We start from the raw sequence: 14,962 nt of genomic DNA, 5'->3' as shown, positions 1-14,962 counted from the left end.
TAACATCATGTTCAACACTTTGAAATGTGTCTAATATGATAAACAGCGCTGTGTTACCTCATACTCATGACCGGAAGAAGCGGAAGCAGCGACTGCAGCATAATAAAATCTCGTGAAACTGAAATTGAATTCAACTTAAAATTCTGGAATTTGAACCATGCGCAGCGAGACAAATATATCGATAATATATATTTTTCTTTTGGAAAAGTCATACTGATTTAATTGAAGTAAAACAGATGGCATATTTAAGACTAGGTTGCAATTCATTTGTGACATTTCATACCAAAAGAAAGATGAACAGGGACATTGAAAAAATAAAAACACAATAGACTCTCTTTCACTATTAGAATAATAACATTTGTAATCTATATCAAAGACTATAGATATAGAAAGACGGTTCACTCAGTTATGAATGGGAGAAACTGCAACACAATATGGCGGAATACATAAAAGTAAAGTTGCGTCCCAAATGAAGCACTATACACTATGCACTTATGCAGGATGTACTCATCCATGTAGTGCGTAAATTGTATAAGGTTATTTTGTCATTTAACATCGATGTCTGATACCCCTCCCCCTCCGCTACGTAATTAAAGCTGCGACAGTTGAGTGCATGAAGTGTCCAACATTCCACAATTCGTTTTTTCCGATAATTTAGTGCATCATCCGGGTATTTAAAGTAAAAGAGCCAATCGCTGATTGATAAAGCCATTGCGTCACAGCAGCTGCCGTTAGAAGCTCCGGTTCCCATAGAAAACCAACCCTGCATCCCAATGTGCATACTATCCACCCTACATAGTATTGAACAGTAATATTACATACTATTTAGGATGATAGTATGCACATTGAGATGCAGGCCAAGACTCACGCTTATGACTGCACATGCGCATTGCCTCGTCTAGCCTGAAAAATAAGCTTTTCTAACACTATTTGAGCAAAAGAAACAACATTTATGGGACAGTTCATGTCAGATTTTGTTGCAGATTTGAAATATATAATTTAATTTTGAGTTTGCCAAGCAGTTTTTGAGATTTCAGGATTCCCCCATTTAAATAGATAAGACAGTTTTTCGAATACTATGAATTTGGACATACTACTCTGTTTGCAAATTTTTTTCCGCGTACTATATAGTAGAGAAGTATTCGATTTCAGACACAGCGTTGGTCTTGGATGCCCGAAATAGCTGCCCGGAGATCGTTGCAAATATGGCCGCCGAGTGAACAGACTTTCCTTGAAAGGGACTTTGTCTATATCCAGATGAAAAAGCTCTAATGTGTTTTTCACAGGATATATTCTGTCAACAATTTTAAATGATTCTTCGTTAGTTTTATTTGTTAAACAATACAGACTAAGAAATGATGTTCCCATACAGAAACATATTAACCCAAGCAAATTTTGATGGAGGAGAAGAGATATTAACAAAGAGAGATCTAATCGACTGGTTATGCACTTAAAATTAAATCAAACTGATCTAAAAACAAAAGTTTGGAGACCTTCTTCCTACAGTGTTACACCATTTCTGAACAGAGATAGTATTTTCACAGACAGAATTCATGACAATACAATATTCTTTCTATTAAATATGACACTTAAATTCAAGACATTCATTAATACTCAAAGTTGACCATTAGAATTCAACAGCCGACCAACTTATAATATATCGGTCATGTTTTGAGTTTATACATTCATGTTTTTGATCTCTTTTGTCTGAGTTTCTTTGTTAATCTTCTAGGTTGTTCATTATTTCTGTCACCTGCTTGTTTGTCACCATGGTTACTGATTGATTTGAGTATTCTGCTCAGGTGTGTCTTGTTAATTTGCTCTCTTGTTTTCCATGTATATAAGCCCTCAGTTTCAGTTTGCTGCTTGTCCGTCTTGTTTAAGCGGTTCAGTTATTATATTCACCTGTGTTTCTCTAGTCTTCTGTTCAACTTCAGTGCTGCCAATTTAACAATTTTGTCACTAGTTTTAACAACTTCCCCACCCCTTCTGAGACTTTTTTCAAAAGCCTAGTAACAAATCTAGCAACTTCTTGGACAAACCTTGACTAGATTATGTGGCTCGCCCACTGATTTATATTTATATTAATATAGATCAGTGAACTCGCCTGTATGACGTCATCTAGCGACCGGTTTTAACTACTTTCAGCTGAAAGAAATTGGCAACACTGCTTCTGTTTGTGGATTGAAATAAAACTTCTGTGGATCTAAAGCCCTGCTTCCAGCGAGTGTTTCTATTATACAGCGTGACAATATCAGACTCAAACCAATGTTTAAAAAAAAAATAGATTTTTTGGTGTGTGATATTATTATTCCAGTTGAAAAAGGAGTGCAGAAAAAAAAAAAAAAAAAAAAAAAGTCGAAAAATCAAACACCGTGTCAAAAGGACTTGGCTATGAAAATTATACAAACTAAGAGGTATTTTGTTAACATCTACATCTAAGAAAAGATTGATAGCACCAAGTTGTTAAAATAAATGGTTAGGGAAAATATTCCACATAGAACTATTATTTTTAATAATAAAGGAAAAAAATAAAAAAATTAAAAGTGCTATTCAAGGTTGTGAAATCCACAACATTCAAACCACCCTGATCATGTGGATTGCATAATATATTTCTTTAAATAATGAGGTTTGTTTTTCCAAACAAAATCAAATAACTTGACAAACTCTTTGGTAAATATCTTCGGTACAAATAGAGCTTGGGAGATTTATGATTAATCTTCAGATTTGGACAATAAGACACGAGCATAAATGGACAAATCTCTCTGCAACCAAGAGTTCAGCTCTTTAGTTTGTGATTTTCTTGACAGGTTTAATACGGTTCTCAAACAGCTCTCTCCCCATCTCAGGATTTCTCAGCTGGTCCAACATACCATAGGTGACATCAGCAGTGGATCCCTCCAGCACCAGAAACAGATCTTTTCCTCATGGAAATGTCCTATGCGGAGGGTTACAACGGGGTCTGATGGTTGATGTGACCACGGCCCAGCGGTTTTCTAAAGATGTTGATATTCAGAGGCTTCTTCTTGATGTGGAGTTTACAAGGAGTTCGAGGGAGATGAAGCTGCCTGAGGACCCAGAGTCAATGAGAGCTTGCGCTGAAACAGATGATAGATGAGAAGTTATAATAACATCAGTTCTGGTTAAATCATAGGTGGTGGTAGTTGAATTGTACTCACCGCTGGCTGTGGTGGACGATCAGGACATGATGGTAACAAGTGTCCTTCCTCCCCACAGTATAAACAGAGATGGTTGTGAATTTGTCTCTGATGTTTTCCTTTAGACAGATGGATGATAGTGTCTACTGCATGGGTTCTGGTGCTGGAGATGTGACAGGAGGTGAGGAGGACGGGTGTGAGTGAGCGGTTTGATCCAGCAAACAGGCATTGAAGCGTTGGGAAATGAGGATTAAATGTTGGATATAACTGTGGTTGCATCTCGGAGAATAGTGAACATTTGAGAAGGAACCCGCTGCACTCATCCGCCTCGCCCGAGTATGTCGTGGGTCGGGCCGTGGGATGGGCAGAGACAGACAATGAAGGTGAGGTGACTGATGGTCTGAGTGTTTGTCTGACTGCTTGTACCCGATCACTGAACGGATCAGGAGTTGGACTCTGGACATCACTAGATTCTGTTCCTCGTTGCATTGTTTGGTCTGGTCTTCTGTCACAATAACAGAAGGAGAAGACCCAGATAACGGTATCTTTATTCACAGGAAGTTCAATGAAGCAGTGTGGTAAACAGGCGAGTATGGAATTCAAAGTAGCAACATTCACAGATCTTTGTTTGTTGCAGGTTCAGACTGGTATGCGGTGCAGATGAAGTATTGCCAGGATATGAAGATGGACTGAAGGCAGGTAAGTTTCCAAGGTGAGTAGTCAGGCAAGTCTTTCAATTGGCACAGATGAGACCAGACAAAGGTGCATGTGTGAAGTGGCTGTATATATACACACGAGTCCTAATGAGCATGTGCAGGTGCATGTGATTAGAATTCGGGTGATAATGATCTAGTGGGCGGAGCTGACAGGTCTGGTGCTGTGGATGACACTGAGACTGTGTGGAGGTGGAGGTTAAATAAGATGAGTAATATGAGCAGATCCTTTAGTGTAAGTTAGTATCCTTGCAGCAGAATTTTGAATATATTGCAAGCGGGAGATAGAGTGTGCTGATACACCCCAGACTCATCATTTGACTCAGATTCCATGGTCATCTGTGGTGTTTGATGTGTATAATGTGTTGTTTATGGTATTTGACCTGTTTTGGATGTATTGTTGATTGTAACACGCTTTGAGCTTGGGAAAAACAATAAATACATTAAACTATTATTATTATTATTATTATTATTATTATTATTATTATTACCTGAACCAGTAAATCAAGGTCTTCAGGAGTTAGACTACTAGAAGCTTCTGATCAGGTGTGTTGGAGCGAGGTGGAGCCGTTTTATGTGAAATAAATTGCCTCATCAAAGCAGTGGTAAAAAAACAATGCAATTTTTTTGATTTATTTTTATTATTTATATTTTATTTTTTAAATGATTATACATGTACATGCCAGTCTGTGCAAGTCATTTGTATCTCCCAACATTGAAGTGATAAGAGTTAATCATCTTATAGAGTGGCAAAATGCTGTCTGAGGTTTTTCAGGATCTGCTGAGTGTCCACATGCTCAGGAAACGCATCCTCTGATTTCTGAGCAGCCGTGTAACTACTCTGAAGATCTCCAACCTTCAAGTCACAAAGAAAACTCATTAAACACTGTCAAATTTATTTAGCTGAAAAAACCTTGAAAATATATTTCTGAATACTGAAAGTGAGGGATGTAAACATGGGTTTATTTTTGTCATTTTAATTAGTAATATGTAAAACTAGCTAAAGATAAAACAATAAACCAGAAGCCATATTGTCATAAAACAATGACAGAGTAACACACATCAGGGTTGCGAGTCGTACCTTATCAGAGAGTGTGGCGAAGTTAAAATGTGGTTCGTACATGTGAGGAGACAATGAAGCAGCCGTCTGCAGAAAAGCTTTCGCCTGTGACAAAACAAGTTAAATTACAGAGATGTTCAATCCTGATCCTGGGCAGCGCTCCACTTCCCTTCCCTCGCTAACTTCCCTCTGTCTCGTTGACTCGGATGTACGTCATTGCTTATATTGCACGAGTGTATAAACTTAAAGCTGCAGTCCGTAAGTTTTGCCTCTTTGTCGCCATCTCTGTTTGAAACCTGCAATTGCAGTTATTTGCAGAATTATTATCTTTAGGTGGGTTGTGCATCGGCACGGCTCCTCAGCGCAGATGAATCTAATGTTTGCCATAAGTCACCACACCGGTGATACTGTACTACACTTGAACCAGTTTAGGGCAGGGTATCGACACAGATTTCACAAATCTTTTGACTGATTCAGATTCACAAGCTCTGGATTTGATTCAAAATTGATAGATTTGGATATATCAGGTACAGTACATGAGTGTGTGTGTGCTAGTGATTACGTTAGCTATCACGAGACTGTTAGGGAAGAAACTGACCTGCTCGATCCGGCCTTTCCGTAGCTCCAATACGGCCAAGTTATTGTAAGCTTCACCATGGTTGTTGTTGAAAGCCAAGGCCAGTTTGAAGCATTGGTAAGCCAGAGTCAAGTCACCAATGCCCTGCGCAAGAGAGAAAGAAAAGCCAAAAATATATTTCATTAATAACTTTGCTCATAACTGGCATATGTCATAATTCATCTGTAGTTTTTTTTTTTCAAACACCTACTACATGTGGAATCAGCTTTTCCATCAAATGTTTCAGTAACACTTTATTTTAGGGTGACGTAGTTACACGTTTTTACATGTACTTACTATAGTAATAACAGTAAATTATGAATAATTACAAGTAACTAACCCTAAACAAAACCCTAACAATAACCGTAACTGTATAGTAAGTATATGTAGTTAATTAATATCACTCAGTACTTACTTGAGTAAGTACAATGTAACTACGTCACCTTAAAATAGAGCGTAACCAATGTTTCTGCTTTGGGAACAATGGCAACATTTAATACTTTAATACTTTTCCCTCTCAATCAATATGTAATTTTATTACAAACACAAATTTCTAAACCAGCTGATATACACATCTCTATACCTGCCTTTTCATGCTTTGGTTTGGTTTGCAAAAAATATTCATCGAGTGAAATCAGTCTGAATCAAACTCCTAACTCGGTATAAATGACAAAGTCTCTAAATCACTTGTCAGAGTAAGTCAGAACTGCTGAGTGATATTCGAGTGCAACTGCATTCCGATATTCGAGTTAGGAGTTTGTTCCACCAGTGCGGGACAGTAATTGTTTCTGGGGCTTCGTCGTTTGCAGACTGTTATACAGTTGACCTAAAACATGTGTGACATTGGACACAGAGTGTCTGCTCACCACTGCAACATGTCCCAGATTATACCAGACATCAGCCTGTTCCTCATCACTGGACACCAGGGCTAATGCTCGCTCGAAGGACGACAGGGTCATGTCATACTGCTGGGCGTAGAAGCAGCACAGGCCCAGATTGTTATACAGCTGGCAGTTGAACACCCCCATCTGCAGCAAACGCCTGAACAGAAACCAAACCCCAGTCATGATGCACAGATCCCGTCTTTCATGCTTCTAACAATTATTCTTCTTAATATCAATTCTTTCTATCAAAAAAAAATTACTCTTTCAAAGTTTTATTCAAACATATCTCATAAAAATGCAAAAATAAATATACTAATTATTTACATAATCATACAGTTTACAGTATTGCACCAAAATGCATTGACCGCAGCACTATTAATATTTCTCATACGCTGAATATAAACACAACCGATTATGTTTAGTGTTCACGCTCTTCAAATTTCTCCCTCTTATAAAATTTTTTTAAAGCATGACATTTATTTTCTTATTTTTATGCTTCTAAAAATATCATTAGTGGTTGATAAAATATTAAACCACTGTATTCAGTGGTGGACAATAAAGTATTTGTACTTCATTACTGTACTTGAGAACATTTTTCAAGTGTGTACTTTGTAAGAATTTTTTAAAATGCAGCTCAGCCTGAAGTCTTTATCCATGACTTTTGCCGTTTGAGCCGAGTGGATTAATGGTGCGTGTTGTCAAAAACAACAAAAACAATAACTCTTTTATTTATTTATTACTTTTTTTGTGGTGGAGCCAGTGAAAATTATTCATTGAATCGAATCGAGACATCTGTATTGATACCCAGCCCTGATCAGATGCTGAGTGTGAGGACGGGTATCAAATCAGGTGACCACATGACTCAAATCAGATGCCAGAAAATCTGATCTCATACGTGTTTTTGTTGGTTACATGCATGCAACAAGGAAAATTAAGAGGAAAAGAATAAAGCAATCCCACCTGTAAAAGCGCAGGGCAATCTCTGGCTGGTCTGTGTAAAAATGATTGCTGCCAATACAGGCGATGGCCTCCACATGTGTGTTGTCCTGCTTCAAGACTTCTTTGTAGTACTCTGTGGCCGAGATCACGTTATTCATTTCCTGGAGGAGACAGACAAATGAATCCAAAGTATATTAAGTGATGAGAACATAAAAGACAGCTTAAAATTAGGGCTGGGACAATATATCGATGCATCGTGATTCGTGGATCGATTCTGATATTTTCCAAATGCATCGCAAATCGATTCTGGGCTTAGTTTTTAACAGCAGATGGCGCTCTAGGCTATTTTTTAACCACACGCTCAAATGCTCATGAAGAAAAGCGCTCGTGCAAAGTCTGAGAATGTATTCGCACCTCAGAATGCTTTTATGACGCAAGATTAATGTAAACAGCCCACTGCAAACACTCCTGTAATTCACTTCAACCTTTTCAAACTTTATGAATGATTATTTTATAGAAGGTTCAAGTGGTGTGTGTAAGGAATTGGAAGGAAGCAGAGTACGGCTGTTATTAAAGCACGAAGTGCCATCTGCTGTTGAAAACTAAGCCCAGAATCGATTCGAGAGAGAATCGCGATATATACGGAAAATATCACAGAATTTCTCGATTCGCGATGCATCGATGTATTGTCCCAGCCCAGCTTAAAATACCTCATGGATGCGTGCGATTCCCGTGAGCAGCGTGACCTCCGCTGGGAAGTGATCCAAGCCTTGCTTAAACACATTCAGAGCCGTGATGGGCTGATCCAGACGCTGATACACCTGCGCAGCACAAAGAGTCTTACTGGGTAGCAGTCACAGGAAGCTGTAAGCCACAAATCTTGACTTGCCGAATGGTACCTTTGCAAGGTAGAGGTAAGTATCCACAAATTCTTGGTGAGTGAGAGCTGATCGGAACTGCTTCTCAGCTTCACGGTGCAAACCGAGTCTACAAACACAAATCCTCTACTGCATCTGATCAGTACTTACAAACAAAATCTCTTCATGCAGGTCAAAATGATTCATACATTTCTGTAAAACCGTTATAGTCCAGTTGCTGAATAACACCATCAGAAAGCATGATGCCACTGATTCTCACCTGTAATAGCATTTTCCCAGCTGTACTTTCCACCACCAGTCTCTGAACTGAGCGTGCTCCGTGGCCAGAGCAGCCAGATCTAATGCCTGCAGATTGGCAAGATGGAAAAATGAATGTCTTATACACAGCAAACAGCTATTAGCACAAAATCATATGAGACCTACTTACATTTTTTACATCATTTTCATGATGAAAGATGTATTCAAACAAGGTCTTGTGTTTGAGAGGGAGAGACAGAGTGTCAGCGAGTCATGACAAACACTTGATTATTGTGTGTTAATAATAATTACATCACAGATATTACATTAAATCATGACTAAAAGGAATTACTTCTTTCACAAAGTAACTTTTTCAAGAAACTTTTATAGTTAGGTTAAATATACCTTGGACAAGTTCGGTCTCTTGGCGTACTTTGCCAAGTTTAACCTAGAAAGGTTAATGAATGGCCCATCTGGATTTGTTAGCATGGAGGCCTGAGATGGTAACAAAAAAGACAGTTAACTTACAATGCTTCAATGCTACAAATGTTTGCAAGTCAAACTAGTTCTTCCGTTAAACAACAGAATCAGGAATCTGCTGTATATGAATGGTCAGGGTTAGGGTTATTCTTACCGTTCCCAGCCTGACGAATCTCCCAGAAGCGCTGGTGACCGGACGGGCTGTGCTTGCTGTTCGAGGCGTTCTGATGGCCTGCTCCATTGTCTCTGGTCTACCAGACAGAGTACTAGGTCTTACAAATCCTGTGATGGGACGTCCTGACTGAGTCATTGGTCTAGGACACATAACACAATATTTCTATGAGATTATGTCAACCCTAACAACCCTCATTTGAACTATAACATATGTGAGGATCATGGAAAAGATTTGAACAAACATCATATTACAATTTGCTATAAATATGTAAACAGCAGCTTGAATTTTTATTCACATATTCAACGTTCAATAGCTTCCGCTAGAACCAATCAGGTTTGTTCTCACACGTCAAGCACATATGCAATGTTTATATGTGAATAAAAGCATAAATTCAATCTGTTCATCATATAAAGCGATCAAGTCTCTTCAGAAAATTTGGACTGGAAAATTTGGACTAAACCGCTTGAACAGCTGGTTAAAGGAGACCTATAATGCCCCTTTCACAAGATGTAATATAAGTCTCTGGTGTCCCCAGAATGTGTCTGTGAAGTTTCAGCTCAAAATACCCCACAGATCATTTATTATAGCTTGTCAAATTTGCCCCTATTTGGGTGTGAGCAAAAACACCTTTAAATGCAAATGAGCTGCTGCTCCCCGCCCACTTTCCAGAAGAGGGTTGAGCTTTAACAGCTCACGCCTCGGTTGCTCAACAACAACAAAGCTGGAGAATCTCACGCAGCCAAAATGAGGATTGTCAGTAACGGTGTTCAGCCTTACATTGTTCAAACCGGAGTCGACACTGATGGAGAGACTCAGGAAGAAGTTACATCTTTTAGAACAATGGTTCCCAAACCTGTCCTGGAGGACCCCAAGCACTGCACATTTTGGATGTCTCTCTCATCTAACACACTTGATTCAACTCATCAGCATATAAGTAGAGACTGCAAGACCTGAAGTAGGTGTGTCAGATAAGGGTGACATACAAAATGTGCAGTGCTGGGGGTCCTTCAGGACAGGTTTGGGAACCACTGTTTTAGAATGCAACTGGACGTTTCTGAATGGTTAATGGATAAATTTATGTAGTTGCTGTGGAGTTGATTCAATTCATCCACTAGCATGTGCCGTCATGTTAATCTTTTGTGCAAATCCAGCGTTGAATTGACCCTCGTTTGTGAAGCAGTCCAACGTAAAATGACGGCATGACAACAACACTCTACTACAACAACTCTTCCTCTTCTCTAAAGCAGCCCAACATGGCCTCACCCCCTTTGTTGTGTGTTCTCAGGGGCGGGGTTTATGTAAATTTTAAGGTTAGTGATGTCACCAACCCAGGAAGAAGCTTGTTGTAGTCCTTACCAGCTGTTTGTTGTAGTCCTTAAACAGAGAATTCTTTAAAAGAAAATATCTCCCTTTGCATTAAACTTTAGCCCTATTCGGACGGGACTAGTTTTCTAAACGACGTTTGAGTTACAATTCTTATGACTCGACGTCTGTCATTTCATGTTCAGACTCGAACGGGACTAACATCTCCGTGTTTATCACAGAGATGGGAGTGTGTGTGTTCTAGATGTGGGCTTTACAGAAGCTCACGTGCTGTATTTACATGCATAATTTATGACGTATATATCTTTTAATCCATTATTTATTGATCTAATTTTAATTATTATTAAAACCCTATTTAAGTAAACTTTACGAGTTTATGTGAGCAGCGAAATCTAGCATCTTTTAAAACAATCCTCATCTATACTGGCATTTCAGAAACAATCTCCATCCACACTGAGGTACCTTGAGCAAGGCACCCCCAATCGCTCCCCGGGCGCCACAGCATAAAGGCTGCCCACCGCTCCGGGTGTGTATCACGGTTTGCAGTGTGTGTGTGTGTTCACTACTCACTGATTGTAGAAGGTGTGTGCACTAACTTGGATGGGTTAAATGCAGAGGACAAATTCCGAGTATGGGTTACCATACTTGGCCTTCACGTGTCACTTTCACTTTTTCACTTTCACTTATAAGAACTAGTTATTCAGATATCTGTCTTTCTTTCATTTTTTATTGATTTATTTCTTTTTTGGAGTGATGGAGGGAGTTTTGACGTCATTAGTGACATTTGCAATGATGAGATGATCAGTGTGGATACACAGATACGCCTCACACCATCAGATTCATCCAGAGCCAAAACACTCACGTAATTAACAAACAATGTTGCTCTGCAAGTAATTTGCAGTTTTATGCTTTAATAGCGAGAGGGCCGAAGGTTACACAGTGTAGCTTTACAACAGCTGGGGTCAGAGGTCAGAGGTCAGAAGTAGGCACCTGACAGCTGGAGTGGGTGCTCCGCCCTGGCTCGTTCCCAGAAGTCTCAGTGATGTTCCTGGACCTGACAAAACCAAAACAAGATGTAACGGCATCTTGTAAACACACATATTAGGTGCGTCCCAATTCACGTACTTGTGCACTATTCTATGATGTTTTTAAGTAGTGTGAGTAGTGTGAGTTCACACAGAAAACAGCAAAAAGAAAAAGTGACTTTAAATACCCGGATGATGCACTAAATTAACTAATTAAATTAATTAATTAAAAAAGAATGCATGAAGCTAGATTTTTTTTTTAACGCAGAGGATCTTTCTTTTGATATATTGCATGTTCAGATATACAACAAAATATTCTGTGGGCCATGAAAGTTTTGTGAAAATGATCAAAAATGCTGGCTGGTAACTTTCTTAAAGATCTCTGGTGGGGAAAGAGTTAAAGTGCAGTTCCTGTAAAGCTAGGGCCTAAAGATGTTGAAAAACTGAGCTGCACTATATACAAATAAACTCGTCTTGATGTGTCTATGTGAATTATTTTTCTGGGACAGTTATATACTCACGTGCCACCTGAGCGATGGAGCTCTCATCCAACATCATCTCAGCGATGCCTTCCTGATCCACCTCCACCTCATCGATGTACACCATCTCCGTCAGAGCCCGGGTCTTCAAGCTCCACGCCGCCTGAAACCATCAGAACGAGAACATCATCTTCAGCTCTTCAGAAGAGGCTTGATCACGTGTGCAGTCAGACCATCACGTGTGTCACAACTAAACACACTCTCTGAGAGCAGGAGGATGCTACTGTGTTCACTGAAGGAAAGGTACAGGGAATACTGAACAAATAATAGGGAATACTGGGAGTATAATACTGGAACTTCAGGGATCATAACACAGCCGACAAGCTTAATGAAAGGGTTAACGTTACAAACAATTACCTCAGAAACTTGACCAGTACCAGGCTCCTTAGGCAACAGTAATGGAAGAGTGTGAACACTTTATTTGTATTTCAAATACTGACGTGTAGCAGCACATGACCAATAAAACCTGGCTGTTACATTCTAGTTTAATAAACACAGATCGCAGATCTGACAGTAGATATAATGAGTTTATGAGCACTAATCCACTGAGCTCCTCAGCTAACCTGCTAACAGCGCACTGACCTGGTCATACGGGCTTTCTGATAAGAGCTTTGAGCAAATATCGGAGCATCTCTGGAACTTCCGTCTCCTGCAGCAGATCCAGAAACAGCGGGTCCATCGCGACTGTCACCTCCATGTGCACTCGATAATACACCGACAAATGCTACCAAGAAACGTTACAGACGGCTGTTTTTTTTTTTTTTGCAAACAAGTCAGAGATGACATTAATGAAATACAACTTTGCATACATTACACATAATGTATCAACAATATAATGTCATCTGAACCTATGAAAAGAGAAAAAAGTTGACTGTTAAGATAGCTTTTTTTAGAACATAAAGAAAAGCAGTCACAAATAAAGAAAAGAGGATAAAAACAAAAAACAAACAAACACCAAAACAAGTATTAATCGCGGTACAACACTACAGTTGACTGTAGAAATAGTCCGTGAAACATCAAAAGAGGGAAACTTAATAACCAACCTGCTGTTTGTAAACTGAGTTTTGGAGAACCACATAAAAAAACAATTTTAACAGTAGTTTCCTATCAATCTCTGAAGCTAATGTTGCTTACACACTGCACTGTATCAGACATCCATTAAACTTCAAAATAATTTTTTCTGCAGTCCACTCAGAAATGACACGCAGTCTAAACGCATCCCACCAGCTGAGAACCATTCATTCACACTGCTTCAAAATCACTGTCATCTGAACTCTCATAATCAACTTCTTCACGGTCCTCCAGTATCTCCTCGGCCCATCCTTCAGCAGAGAAGCAGCATTTGGTCCTAAAGCCTGGCTGTAACTTGAGCACACGGCTTGGACCTCCTCCTCCACATCTGCAAGCCTTTTCTGAAGAAAACACAGTAGCCCGCGATGACCCTCTTCACTTAAACTGCCTAGAAGGAAAAATTAAAGCGAGGCATGACAATATTTCCATTGAGCTGTTATTGAGCTGACTTTACTGAAGAACTACAGACCATTTAGATCCAGCCACAAGGAATCCATAATGAGGATCTCAAAGTTAGTGGGGTATTATTGTCATATTTGCTATTCGATATGTCTGATCATCTAGATGATCCATGATTTTTTATCACCAAAGGACAAAGGAAAGTGATTTAAAAATCCTGAAACTGACGTGCTTTATGGAGATTTTTGTACCCCTAATTATAGAAACCAATACCAAGTCTCTAGGCCCAGACATTTTGCTGTGTTCCACCTCTTTTCTCTCTTTGTTGTCAAATCCCAACCCAGAATGAAGCTCCAACCACTCCTCCCACAACAGTATCAAACCTGCGCTCTTCCCCTCCCACTTCACCCCATCGCCACAGACAGCAAATTAAAAGAAAAAATGAATAAACTTATTAAAATTACAGCATTCATAACCAGGATATGTAGCGGTGGTTGGTACGATTCCATAGTTTCCCCAAAAGCATCACAGCAAGTAGGTAATAAAAGTTATCTTCTTCCCACTGTTTCTGCTAGAAGACATTTCTGATTTCATTGTCCGGATGTTCCCAGCCTTCTGAGAGAGGTGCAGTGCTGTCTCATCTCCCTCATCACAATGATCTTCCTCTTGAAGCCACACTTTTGACATGTACGCATCAAAAATCTTCTTGGTGAGGATGTTGCTGGATTCTGAAGTCACACAAATAACTTCCCTTCGATACAAATTGACCTGTACATTATAAACAGCAGGAAAAACACAAGCAAGTGTACATCCCATAACATGGAGCAGAGTGCAAAAATTTTGATTCAAAAAGTCATCTTATGAAGGTGTAAGAGGTTAGGAAGACACACACACACTAAAGATTGTCTCCTTCGTTTCTTTATTGTAAGAACTTCTACTCAGCTGCTTAGGAAATACTGCAGCCGAACTCACAAGAGACCGAAGCTTGAGGAAGACCTAGTGCTGGAAATGACGTCACCTGATAAAGAATAAGGGAGTAAATCCTCAGTGTAGCAGTCAGAAATTAAAATAAACATTGTAATTGTGTCGTTCGATTATTTAGAAGTACAGACCCAAACAGCAACAGATATGAGACAAATGTAATATTTTCTCTCAAAAGCACCACCGCTGCACAAAAACTATAGAATAAACACTGTAAAATTAATCATATAAAATGTGTGGAATTATTTACTGTGGAATATTTACAGATAGGTGGAAATTTACATTGTCCCATATGACAATGTATCTCATCTGCTCTGCATCCATTTGGTCTTCTGCTGTGACGATTTTATGTTGTCTGTCTAAAATGTGAATATGTGGGCTGTGTTGTAAGGGTCTAAGTTGGCATGCTGGTGGAGGACCCCATTCTGCGTGACTGCAACATATATTGTGATGTTACCACCACGTTGTCCCGGGACATTCAAAA

The 14,962-nt window shown here is 39.3% G+C and overlaps 1 protein-coding gene and 1 pseudogene across 11 annotated transcripts in view; one reads left to right on the top strand and one right to left on the bottom strand.

Annotated features, from left to right (window-relative positions):
- LOC127499176 (protein NLRC5-like) overlaps positions 1-14,962 on the top strand; it is a 784,214-nt gene that overhangs the window by 202,101 nt on the left and 567,151 nt on the right. The window lies entirely within an intron of this gene.
- Positions 4,514-12,980, bottom strand: LOC127499182 (tetratricopeptide repeat protein 8-like; annotated as a pseudogene).

The sequence above is a fragment of the Ctenopharyngodon idella genome, chromosome 17 (assembly GCF_019924925.1).
Source record: "Ctenopharyngodon idella isolate HZGC_01 chromosome 17, HZGC01, whole genome shotgun sequence".
In the NCBI taxonomy this organism is placed as follows: Eukaryota; Metazoa; Chordata; class Actinopteri; order Cypriniformes; family Xenocyprididae; genus Ctenopharyngodon; species Ctenopharyngodon idella.
Note: the sequence above shows the minus strand (reverse complement) of the source record. Positions and strands in the feature narration are given on the sequence as shown.